Source organism: Coregonus clupeaformis, chromosome 7 (genome assembly GCF_020615455.1).
Source record: "Coregonus clupeaformis isolate EN_2021a chromosome 7, ASM2061545v1, whole genome shotgun sequence".
Lineage (NCBI taxonomy): Eukaryota > Metazoa > Chordata > Actinopteri > Salmoniformes > Salmonidae > Coregonus > Coregonus clupeaformis.
The window spans coordinates 16,511,333-16,524,606 of record NC_059198.1 but is presented as its reverse complement, the minus strand read 5'-3'; the positions used below and the strand labels follow the sequence as shown (position 1 = coordinate 16,524,606).

Genomic DNA, 13,274 nt, shown 5'->3' with positions numbered 1-13,274 from the left:
ACACCAGTAAGCAACTGGGTGTGGCTGAAATAGCCAAATCCACTAATTTGAAGGGGTGTCCACATACAGTATATAGTATACATTTGCAATTGTCACTATTACAGACTGTGATACTGTAATTACTATGGCCTGCATATGCACTTTAGTGAGTCTTTATTCATATAAAAAATCTGATTTATTGAATTTTCCATGTGCATATGACCTGCCCTATAGGACAGACAGATGTCTGCAAGATAAACAGAAGTGAGACCGAGATAGAGAGCAAGAGAGAGAGCAGAGAAAGACAGAGCCCAGAGAGAGCAGAGCAGAGAGAGCGAGCAAGAGAGCAGAGCAGAGCAGAGAAACAGAGAGAGAGCAAGAGAGAGAGCAGAGAAAGAGAGAGAGAGCAAGAGAGAGAGCAGAGAGAGAGAGCGAGAGAGCAGAGCAGAGAAACAGAGAGAGAGCAAGAGAGAGAGCAGAGAAAGACCGAGCCCAGATGTTCAATGTTTGTTTTGAAAAAAAAACATTTTAAAAGGACTAGTTTCACTATAGGTGGTTTTTTTTCTTCCTTAAAATGAATCACTAAATCACATGAAATAAATAATAATCTTCAGAAATGACTTTGTAAAAGCAACAACATAACTAGGGCTTTACAATGATGGTGAAACCTTGGAGAAATGTTGGGGTTAAGTGACTTGTTAATTACATTTTGGCACTTTAGTGAGTCTTTATTCATATAAAAAATCTGATTTATTGAATTTTCCATGTGGTCTATATGAAAAGGGCACTTCATTTAATATAACAGGCTTTTAAAATGCAATATTTGTGCAAAATGTCTACTTAAAATATCAAAGGGACCCTTTTCATGGAACGACCAATATGTCTTCACACCCCAGAGTTAATACTTGGTGGAAGCACCTTTGACAGCCAATACAGCTGTGAATCATTTTAAATAAAATTCTACTAACTTTGCACAACTGTTAGGGCAATATTTATCCATTGTTTTTGTCAAAATTGCTCAAGCTCTGTAAATTTGGTTGGGAGTCATTGATGTACAGCAATATTCAAACCTTTTCTCTGATTTAAGCAAATTTAAGTCAGGACTGTGACTGGACCACTCATGAACACAACACTTATTGGAAAGCCGTTCTGGTGTGTCTTTGGCATAAAAAATGGTGTAATTGTCTGGCTGAAAAATAAAACTATCCCAGGGTTAGATTTTCATAAGACTGAGGCAGGTTTTCCTCTAACTCTTTACTTTGGCTTTTCTCCATTCATACTTATTTTGATTCTGACAAACTCCCCAGTCCCTTCCAGTGAAAATCACACCCATAACACGGGTCTGCCACCACAATACTTGACAATACAGAGGGTTTCACTCCGTGTTGTATTGGATTTGACCCAAGCCTGTAGTTTTTAATTTAGGCCAAAATGTTAATTTATTTGCTGTGTTGTCTTGCAATATTACTTAACAGCCTTGTTGCAAACAGAATGGATGATTTGAGGTAGATCTATTTTTAACAAAGGCCAGTAATGTGGAGTAAATGCAGTGTTCTTGATCCTTTTATATTTCCATGTATTGTGGCGGCAGCATCATGTTATGGGTATGCTTGCCACCGGCAGGGACTGGGGAGTTTGTCAGGATCGAAATAAATATGAAAGGAGCAAAGTCCAGATAAAAAGTAAGAGGAAACCCTGTCTCAGTCGTCTGAATAACTAACCCTGGGATAGAGTTTTATTTTTCAGCCAGACAATTAGACAATTTCTTATGCCAAAGACGGCTTTCCAGTGTTTCTAAATGGTCCGGTCTCAGTCCTGACTTAAATCTGCTTGTTTTGACAAAAACAATCTATGTTGCCCTAAGAGTTGTGAAAAGTTGGTAGAATCTTTTCAAAAGGATTCACAGCTGTAATGGGTGCATAAGATGCTTCCACCAAGTGTTAACTCTGGGGTGTGAAGACATACACAATCAAGACATCTTCATGTTTTATTTTGCATTCATTTGGAAAAATGTATATACATTTGTCTTTCACTTTGGAAATGTGGAGTAGGTTGTGTATATCGCTAGGAAAACATTTTAATCAATTTTTTAAAGTAATTTTAAGGCAGCAAAATGTGAAGACTGTGCAAGGGGCAGGTAGACTTTCACTAGGCACTGTATGATACCCATCATACCATAGTCTATGGTTTATAAATATTTTCTCCATCACCAGCTGGTGGCAGTACTGCCGCATTTTTTTTACCAGAGCTACAGTGAAAAGCTTTACCTCAGGCTACTTTACTACAGTACACACCTCCCCTGGCATACAGAAGCTAATCTTACCTCAGCGTTCACAGTGAAAGGAGTGCCGCATTCACTCAATCATCTCCACTCTGTAGTTACAACTCACCACTTTGTCTCTTGGTCAAAGAGTCTCACACTGAAGTCTGAGCTCGGTAAAATAGATTAGCGTTCCCGCTAAACCGGTGGATTTGAGTCTCGCAGGGACACCAATGTAGCTTTAGCCAAGCCATTATTGCAGTAATACGCTGTAACAACTAACAAATGGCATGATACTCATGATATATGAGATAGGCTACTGTTTTAATGTAAAACCTTTCATAAACTGATGTTTAACCAAACATACCACACAGAACATATGAAATGGCATTGGCTTATTTAGTCCTAGATGGCTTGGATTGTCTCCAGCTGTATCAGACAGACATGTGGGAAGCTGTGGTTCGAGACAGGTGGGCAGGTAATGTAGCAAGTGCTCTGACACCTATGATTAGGCCCAAGATTGACAGCTCCGCTGCCACGCCATGGTAACGGTCTCCAAGGAGACTGAAGGGAAAATATAAACATGGGAGGAAGAAATCCCACAAGCAGGAACTATAGCAGAGGGTAGTGATATTGTCACCCATTTCTAATTCTGACTGTACCAGAATGGAAGATTCTAGGCTTAGTTGTAGTTAGGGCTTGTTGTGTAGGTGAAGTGCTACAGAAAACCACCGTAAAAGCCTCCATCTGGATACAGCCACACTAGGACACAACAGACACATTAGCCTCCACAGAAGAACACCTTACCTTTGATATAACAATGCAAAATACTGAATGTGTGAGGGTCAGGGACCTAGTGTAACAGTGTTGCTTCCGTCCCTCTTCCTTGACTCAACCTGAGCTCGAACTAAGGACCCTCTGAACACACTTACAACTGTCACCCACAAAGCATTGTTATCAGTCACTCCACAAACAACTAATTCAAGGTCTCAGAGCAGGTCACGTCACCGATTGAACGCTACTAGCGCGCACAGCTAACTAGCTAGCCATTTTACATCGGCTAAACTAGCATAACAAAAATAAACAGTTCCATCACAAATGTTCAGACAGAAACCCGGCCAAACTAACTATTAAATCAGATAGAAAAACAATAAGACCTAAGCCACTGGACTAAGCTCGTTTGTAGTCGAAAACACGTTCCAACACTTTGTCTTGGCTGCCAGCTTCACTTCCGTGAGGCCAGACAAACACCAGTGACCCCGTGACGAACCCTAGTTACATAAGCAGCACTGCCACCGGCCTTGGAGAACAGAGCAGGAAGTGGAGGCACCCGTATTACTCTGACCCATTCCATGGCCCACAATGCACTTCATTTCCGTACCAGCATTACACAAACCGCATTCACATTGTGACCCTGACGGGGAAAAAGTCAAACGCAAGCGTTCTTCTAGCTCAAAATAATCACAAGAGGAACTTAAAATGAAGAGAAAAAAACTATGCTTAAGACTGACCACAGTTCAAACAACAATGTTTGTCCTAGAGCTGAAGTTCCACAAAGTAATTTTCCACTTGAGGTATAAAGAATCCAATAATGGCCTTGTAGCAGAATAGCATGCTGTGGTGTTACAGTTGAAACCTCAAGTTAGATGAGTCAGGACATGACAGCAGTGGGTGTTGATAGCTCCGGGGTGAAGTTTCCCCTATTTACAGAACTAGGATTAGCTTCCCCTCCCCCAATCCTAACCTACCATTAGCGGGGGAAATGCAAAACTGACACAAGATCAGCGTATAGGGGCAACTTTGTGTTAATACTAACCAGCAGAAGAAGCTCTGGAGGTGTCAGTCAGGAGGAAGGAGGCCGAGCCTGGCGTGTGGCCAAAGTTACAGTCCTCCAGCGGAGGTCAGGTTCTGAAAACAAAGGCTAATTAAGTCAGAGTGAGTCAAATCATCCTCCCAAAACAGATATGAACAAAGTCTGTATAAATTCATTCCCTTGTTCCTTCTTTTTGACAACAAGTTTTGCGACAAAACTTAACCTGGACAATATTCAACATTCGATATTCCTCTTGGTCTACCTCTCTGGTCCAATTATCATGTAAGAGGTTAAGAGTTTCACTTGGCCACAACAAACATTTCCAACCTCTAGGACCTTGATTATCGATAGATTACTGAACACTTTTAACACTCCAGGCCACATGAATGCAATGTTACCAGAGGTTGAGAATTTGTGGACAGTAGTCAGTCACAGGTGCAGCCCTTCGTGATTCTCTTGCAGACTGTGTTTCTTGAGAAGGGCAACGTTGCAGCAGTCTTACAGAAACTGGGAGGCACAGCGGCCAGACACACACCACTTCCTATTGTGCAACACTTCCTCTCATTCAGTGGGTACTTCAGCTTTTCCACTGCACTCCCTGGTCCACTTCCTCCTGTTAGGCTACAATAGGGCCCGGACAGAACATTCTTAATGTTAGTTCAACCAAGACTTGTGTTAACTGCAATTAAATCAGCCAATAGTTTGAGGTCACAACAAACTGTTTTTGCATTGTCACCCACATAAAGCCTTTTGAATTTCATGACACACCAAATAGACATAACCATGTTGATAACCACAACCCAGGCTTTATAGCTAACTGACCCAAGAATGACCAGTCCCAGCACTGGGTCCAGACTTCTGACCCACCCTTTGAGAATCACTGGTGAAGAGAACCCTCATGGCAAGATGTGCTTCAACTTGATCTTTCCTTTTAAAACCATTTGGATTTGAAAAGTTACTTTAACATAACCCACAACCACACTCCCCTCGAGTTCCCTGGCCCTTTCCGGAGTGTGGTTGAGTGCAGGTTCAGTAGACTGAGACAATTAGGACTGGGGCGCTGTACTATTCCACTATCCACCAGCCTGCATACAAATAGGCTACAAACAAATGGCCTGCCATAATGGACTAGCAGTGGTCATGCCTGAATGTGATTGGACTTCTAGTTCTTTGACTTTCGCCTACAACAACAGAACTAGTCACTCTGAGAGTGAGCTCTGGAGACAAACTGTCAACAAAGATATCTAAGCTTTGAGATGGCTGAAATCCACACAATTCGTAGAACTTGAAGAACTTTGTGCTCAAAGTGCCTACATAGTAATACATTGGTGGCTATGGGATATCAAATATCTACTTCCTTTCAGATCGCCCTTTACGTTTAATTGTAGAACCTTATTACCCCTGTAATAATCATTTGTTTATGATACACTATAGGTTTTAAAAGGGGAAGTATCTCCATAGTAAGTGGCTCTAGGTGTATATCAAATAAAAATGGACGTCGGTGCCAGGGCATCATGGAATAAGTTACGCATCATTTAGCAACACCACTGGAGAGGTATTAAGCTTTAACCCCACCAATGTGATGTGGAATAAGAGCTTTGGTGTAGATTGTATTCACTATTCTAAGATACAGGCTGTCCAAGAGACTGCTGGGTCAACCTGTCGTTTCTATGCTATTATATCGGTCTTAATATGTAATAACATGATAGGTAGAATCAAGCCTGAGAGAACTGAACAATCAAACGGTTTGAATATAGATTATATTTAGACACTGATTGTAGGACGGTAGTTGACTTAATTTTCTAAATTACATTGTTTGTGATAATGGCCTGGTAAATGGGTCTCATATTATGCCTGTTGTAGCTGCACTGCATCTGGAAAAAGTATTTAAATCAAATCACATTTTATTTGTCACATACACATGTTTAACAGATGTTATTGCGGGTGTAGCGAAATGCTTGCGCTTCTAGCTCCGACAGTGCAGTAATATCTAACAAGTAATATCTAACAATTTCACAACATATACCCAATACACACAAACCTAAGTAAGGAATGTAATTAAGAATATATATACGTAAATATGTATGCACACATGACTGTAAGTCGCTTTGGATAAAAGCGTCTGCTAAATGGCATATTATTATTATTATTATATACATATATGGATGAGCAATGACAGAGCGGCATGGACTAAGATACAGTAGAATAGTATAGAATATAGTATATACATATGAGATGAGTAATGCAAGATACGTAAACATTATTAAAGTGACTAGTGTTCCATTTCTTAAAGTGGCCAGTGATTTCAATAGGCAGCAGCAGCCTCTAATGTGCTAGTGATGGCTATTTAACAGTCTGATGGCCTTGCGATAGAAGCTGTTTATCAGTCTCTCGGTCCCAACTTTGATTTATTGATACACCCTAGGGTCAGTGCTTGACGCATGTGAAAGAAACATTGATTGACCCATTGCATGTCAGGATTTTTTATCGCAATTATGGTACCGAAAAAACAGAGATGATCATCATAAATGCACAGGCTATTTAAGTGGAGAGAAACAAAAGAAAATTTGTAGTGTAAAAACAGAACTTTTGAGTCTTTGATAATAATGGACTGTCAACAAACATGTTTCCATTTATTCTACTACACAGAGAGGTCAATATGTGGGGCAACACATGTTGGAAACTACAATGTGCTGTCACTATGAAGCAGGCCATCATTCAAATCAATAGCACCTCATGTGGAGTCAACGCATGATGATTTGCATGGTCCGCATATCCAGGGTCAGTTGGGAACATGACTTTCCAATAATATTAGGTTTGTGTGATGATCCCAATGCTAATTTGAACATAGTAATTACGAGACACAAAGCAACGTTGCATTTTAGAGGAAAAGCAGTCGCAGCTCCCCTCTCCCTCATCGTGTCGTGCTGAATAAGAATGATTCACTCATGAGCCAAAAGTGAGACGTTTGTCAGAGTAGTAAAAAGGCTAGCTAGCTATGAAGCGAGGGACACAATTTATCCAATTAGCTGGTGTTGTTTTACACGTTGGATATATTCAATTAAAACGTGTGTTACCGTGGCAACAGCTTCCAGTTCCTCACTGTGACTGAGATAGGGCTTAGAGCTGAGGGGGTGTGGATGATCATATTCAAAGTAGAGCCGGTTACATAAGCCCCTAGGGAAAAAAACACAGCTCATCTCAACTAAGGTCTAACTCTGGCATCGATTTTTCTCGACAAAAACTGAGGCAGATCTGTATGCATGGACGTGACACTCCAACAATATATGTCAAAACAAATTAGGCACTGTGGAGAAGAATTGTAGCTCTGAGGCAGCCTCAGTCATCTCCATTCGCATAACAAGCGCCAGGCAGGCAATGAAAACCTGCATTGATGGAAATCTAGATTAGCCCAAGTTGATTACTGAAAATACCATGCACTCTTTCCATGACAGTGAAAAAAACACAGAGTTCCTCTGTGGAGATGGGAGAACCTTACAGAAGGACAACCATCTCTGGAGCACTCCACCAATCAGGCCTTTATGGTAGAGTGGCCACTCCTCAGTAAAAGGCACATGACAGCCCGCTTGGAGTTTGCCAAAAGGCACCTAAAGGACTCTCAGACCATGAGAAACAAGATTATCTGGTCTGATGAAACCAAGATTGAACTCTTTGGCCTGAATGCCAAGCGTCACATCTGGAGGAAACCTGGCACCATCCCTACGGTGAAACATGGTGGCAGCATCATGCTGTGGGGATGTTTTTCAGCGGCAGGGACTGGGAGACTAGTCAGGATCGAGGGAAAGTTGAACGGAGCAAAGTACAGAGAGATCGTTGATGAAAACCTGCTCAAGAGCGCTCAGGACCTCAGACTGGGGCGAATGTTCAGCTTCCAACAGGACAACGACCCTAAGCACACAGCCAAGACAACGCAGGAGTGGCTTCGGGACAAGTCTCTGAATGTCCTTGAGTGTCCCAGCCAGAGCCCGGACTTGAACCTGATCGAACATCTCTGGAGAGAACTGAAAATAGCTGTGCAGCGACACTCCCCATCCAACCTGACAGAACTTGAGAGGATCTGCAGAGAAGAATGGGAGAAACTCCCCAAATACAGGCGTGCCAAGCTTGTAGCCTCAAACCCAAGAAGTGCTTCAACAAAGTACTGAGTAAAGGGTCTGAATACCTGTGTAAATGTGATATTTCAGGTATTTTTTGTTCGCATCTTTTTTGCTTTGTCATTATGGGGTATTGAGTGTAGACTGAAGAGGGTGAATAAAAACAATTACATCCATTTTAGAATAAGGCTGTAACGTAACAAAATGTGGAAAAAGTCAAGGGGCCTGAATACTTTCCGACTGCACTATTAAAATGTACCAATCTCTGACAGATCCCACCCAAGCAAAGCTGATTACCTTTTCAAAATGTAGAGGGCTATCACTATACTCTACCACAGTAAAGAATGAAGTTGAGAACACGATTGAGCTGTCATGTAGCCGAGCGACTGAAAATAAGGAAGAGAATGCAACTGGTGGAATCACACCGTGTGTCATCTCTATTTCACAGTCGGAGGGCATAATTACAAATTGCTTCAAAGGGAGAGGCAGCTGCTTTCAGGCTTTGATAGGGGGTCAATTAAAATATTCTGCAAACAGCAGTATGCAGGGGTAATTCACTGCTTAGGCTGACATCAAAACCCTACTTTCTATAGGATGGCTCCAGCATTATGTGCTGTAGGATGGAGATTTGGTGCGGGGGCGCTGTGGCAACAGGGAGGTGTGAAAGATGAATTTCTCCCCCGCTGATGTGCCATCTGTGGTGTAGCATCCCCGCTCTATGGTGTCCACTGACACGTGGGCGGGGGACAGAAGGCTAGCATGCCTGGCTTAACAGCCCATGATAACATCCCATCAAATGTATGTATGGGATTCAGCTTAACCTTCAGAAGACAGGAGGAGGAGGTAGTGGTGGTGTGTGCACGTGCGTGAATGATGCAGGGTTGTATTCACTTGGAACCTAATGGAAGCAAATGGACCGAAACGAGGAGGGACTAGCTGAACTTGTCCAATAACAAACTTTTGTTTACGTTGTAAAACACTTTCCATTGCAAAATGTTTCGCTACGGTGAGCACTAATGAATACACCCGTTCGCCAGGAAGATCAGGATACTCTGTCCTCAACCCTTTATCTTTAGGAGAGGCCAGGTTATTTATAGCCCAATGTTGAGTGTCTGTATGCAAAGGCCATTTTGCATGTTTCCATGTCCATGCTAAAGATACACACCACATACAAGAGAGGGACTGATAACTGGATCAGGTACTGGAATGCTAATGATGAAGAATCTGCTGAAAGAGTTAGGTGGTGTTCATAACCTTCCTATAATACAGTGCCATCACACAACCCATTGACATGTAAGGAGAGAAGATGTTCTCCTCAAACCAAGAATGATTGGTTACATTTCAGTTAGGATATTTGAGGTCCATATGGATAGTCAGGCATCCTACCCAAGAGAGGATGAGGGTACATTATCTATCCCTCTCTGATCAGTGGCATGAAAGGGTTTGGGAAGTGAGAAAGTTAAGAGGAATGCTTCACAGAACCAGTCAGCATCTCCCAGAGCTGGCACATACACTGACTCATACACAGACACATCAGAGGAATAACATACAAAACGTAGGCCTACACATTTCCCTTTTAACTACCCCCGGCAATATACACCCCACAACAACTATAGGCCCTGCCTACACAATTTCAACATCATCCTTCTTTGATGTTTTACAGCACAGAGCAAGAGTCAAACAACAAAGGCGCCTTCCAACGCATGTTTTAAATCTGCTCACCAGAGAAGGCCGAGCTAACACCACAGCACTTCCGTCAGATATGTTTTCACAACCTGGTCTCATAGACTAGCTGTAACATAGTAAATGTAAATCCGGAACACTCAAATTAGTATATGTTATGTTTGGTATGGTTATATAAGACAAAAGGTTAACGCGAACGTCTAGCAACCCAAAGGATGCATGTTCGAATCTCATCATGGACAACATTAGCATTTTAGCTAATTAGCAACTTTTACAACTACTTACTACTTTTTTAGCTACTTTGCATTTTAGCTATTTTAGCTAACATATTTACATTTACTATGTTATGTCTACCCCTGAGTCCAGGTTGGTTTTCAAGGCAGGGCGCAAAGGCCCCAGAAGCAACAGCAAAGGTTGGTGACACCAATATTTCCTAAGACATGATGTCCCCTGTAGCTCAGTTGGTAGAGCATGGCGCTTGCAACGCCAGGGTTGTGGGTTCATTTCCCACGGGGGGCCAGTATGAAAATGTATGCACTCACTAACTGTAAGTCGCTCTGGATAAGAGCGTCTGCTAAATTACTAAAATGTAAAAGTCCCTGTAGATAGGCTATACCTACTACGTTTCAATCGAGAGATACCTTTGTCCTTGCAAATAAGTTTAAAATAGGTTACCCTTGCTTCTGCTGTTTTTGGTATGCTAGATAGATTAACCTTGACTTTTTCCACTGCATGAGTAAAGTGTCATGTCTTCACAAAAGGTGCTTGTAGACATGCACAGACATGCAGTGTAGCTGAGAGACCACGGTTCAGCACAGCCAGGAGGGCTTTTTTGGTTGCCCTGTGCCCTTGTGCAAAGAACAGACCTGCTGGATCCTAGACTAGCACCAGTAGATTCCTGTCTTCCTTGGTCAATATGTGAGGGTCAGGAATTTGGAGCATTCATACAGGACCAAACAAAAACAAAGCAAGTATAAGAGAAATGCACTAGACTTGAGTCGACTTTGGGCACACATTCCTAAAATAACAACATGTTCTTTTATGTGTTTTAGGTCTGTTTGACAGCAGAGCCAACAATAACAAGACAGAACGTGTCCGACAAAAAGTAAGAGGACCCACTGCACTCAACAACCAGCTCTATTCAAATACCTTTAAAATACATCCCTTCCTTGAGGTAATCACTGATCATTGAAGTGAGTGGATACAATGCTTCCACAGGCCATGCAACACACAACATAAATGTTATGATATCAACATATTTGTAGACTGCCTATTGATTTTGAATTGATGATTGTGAGTATCCAGCAGAAAAAGAGATGAACACAGTGAAAACTCAAAGAAAGGTTGCTTGGTGGTACAGAACTAGATTAGCATTCCTAATCGGTTTACTTCATAGGTGAAATTCAACATAGATTCGTTCTATGTATGCAGTCCCACCGTCGGTTGGAACAAGAACCCTATAAGTGAGTCAGTTCAAGTCAACTAAAATTATTGCAATACTGCTCTACAAAGTTTTTGTGTGAGCAGTGACACAATAACAGGACAGTTATTTTTTTTTACTATTGTTGCGCGGCAATGAGCGCAGACGCACGAGCAGTCATTCATATTCTATCCAACATGTGTACAGTGACATTTCGCGTAACTTCAGTTGCAATGAAAGATATGAACACGGTATTTCTAAGCACATGTAGGCTACTACGGACCACAAGCACCTCCATCAACCACGCAGCCTTCGCCAGTCTCCCGTAAAGAAACTGATACAAAGTAAAAGGACAACAATGCAATCCGTTGTCAATACTTACAACTATGATCAGAGATTAGCAAACAGAATGATCAGTGTATCACATAGCGATGGACAGTTATTCCCGGTAATTCATTGAATGGTCTTGTCTCACTGGTAAATCACAGGACGAAAGCTACTCTCTCAAGAGCAACCAGGATACAGAGTCCACCGCCGCTTCGTAATACAGGGCGTGTTCATGGGAGTGGGATGAAAAATGGTTTACAGCCTGCGAATCCACGCTGACGTCAAAGTAGCCTACAGATGTTAATAAAAATGCACTGAACAACATTACATTTACATTTTAGTCATTTAGCAGACGCTCTTATCCAGAGCGACTTACAGTTAGTGAGTGCATACATTATTTTTTTTAATGTTTTATTTTTTTTCATTCTGCCCCCCCGTGGGAAACAAACCCACAACCCTGCAAGCCATTCCCTCCCCTACCCTGGACGACGCTGGGCCAATTGTGCGCCGCCCCATGGGTCTCCCGGTCACGGCCGGCTACGACAGAGCCTGTTAACAGTAGCCTACAGTAATAAAGATATGTGCATGTAAATCTAAATGTAAGAAAGAACTGTCACTCAGTTAGGAAGGTTATGTTTATTAGGATGACATATTGTATATTGTTGAGTTATTATAATGTAATAAATGTATTTGTCAGATAAACAAATAATTAATGAATTAACCTATACTGGGAATACAAAGCATGTAGAGTATGTGTATCTTCTAAAATTCTGCTCCAGAATTGATCAAGACTAAACTGAAACGCAATGCAGTCCTTTATGAGTCATCGTGCTATACAGGATGAGTAGATTGAGATTCATTTGAGAGAATTTACTGGGTCAACTCAACTGAGCTACCACTGAAGAGAGGCTTTCATGGTGATTTCACATAAAGGAGACAAACCCAACCAGGTTCTGAGCAGTGAGAACAGGCAGCAGAAATACTCATCGTTGTTACTGAACTATCTGGCCTGGCTGCACTGGTTTTATGGGATTAATCTAAAATGATCTTTCTCTAGGTTAACGACCCATTAAAATTACAGTTATGTGATAATGACTAATTCAAATGGCCCATTTCTCATGGTTGGGGCATGCACCAGTTTATTGTACCTGCATTTTGAAAAGAGTGGAAAGCGAAAATGAATGATGTTTTGTCTCATAAAACCTGTAGGCTGTTTATCGGTTTATCTCATAGATCAGATGCAGATGGATACTGATCTTCTTATTATCTTCTCCAGCGTCCTTATCACCAAGCCACATTTATGTTGTTATCTGTAGTTTTGGAAGTGACAAAGGAAGTCTGTCTACATATCTTTAAAAAATCACCTCAAAGCACACCCCAGCTGAAGACCTTGCTTCCTCCTTTTGGTTTGAATGCAAATCAGCAGGAACAGCTACTGGTATAAGTAGCCTGTCTTACAGATCTCTGTCAATGGAAATTAGACATTACAGCTTTCCTCACCACCTCTACCCCAGTGTATTGTAAGTGGACATCCACTCTCTCAGATGCAAATGCTTGCAATGGCTGGCCAGTGTATATACACACACTACCGGTCAAAAGTTTGGACACACCTACTCATTCAAGGGTATTTCTTTATTTTAATTTTTTTTACATTGTAGAATAATAGTGAAGACATCA

At 41.6% G+C, this 13,274-nt stretch overlaps 1 protein-coding gene across 6 annotated transcripts in view; it reads right to left on the bottom strand.

Annotated features, from left to right (window-relative positions):
- Positions 1-13,274, bottom strand: part of fam49bb (family with sequence similarity 49 member Bb) — a 38,257-nt gene that overhangs the window by 18,807 nt on the left and 6,176 nt on the right. The window contains exons 1-3 of one of the 6 annotated variants that reach the window (XM_041881209.2): positions 11,653-11,889; positions 4,451-4,673; positions 4,056-4,147 (exon numbers count right to left, since the gene is read on the bottom strand). The exons of 1 other annotated variant lie outside the window; for it this stretch is intronic. The gene's annotated coding sequence lies outside the window, so the exon portion shown is untranslated. Of the gene's footprint in view, positions 1-4,055; positions 4,148-4,450; positions 4,674-11,652; positions 11,892-13,274 lie in introns of those variants that run through there. 4 more of the 6 variants (XM_041881208.2, XM_041881210.2, XM_041881211.2 and 1 more) reach the window with 4 other exon arrangements.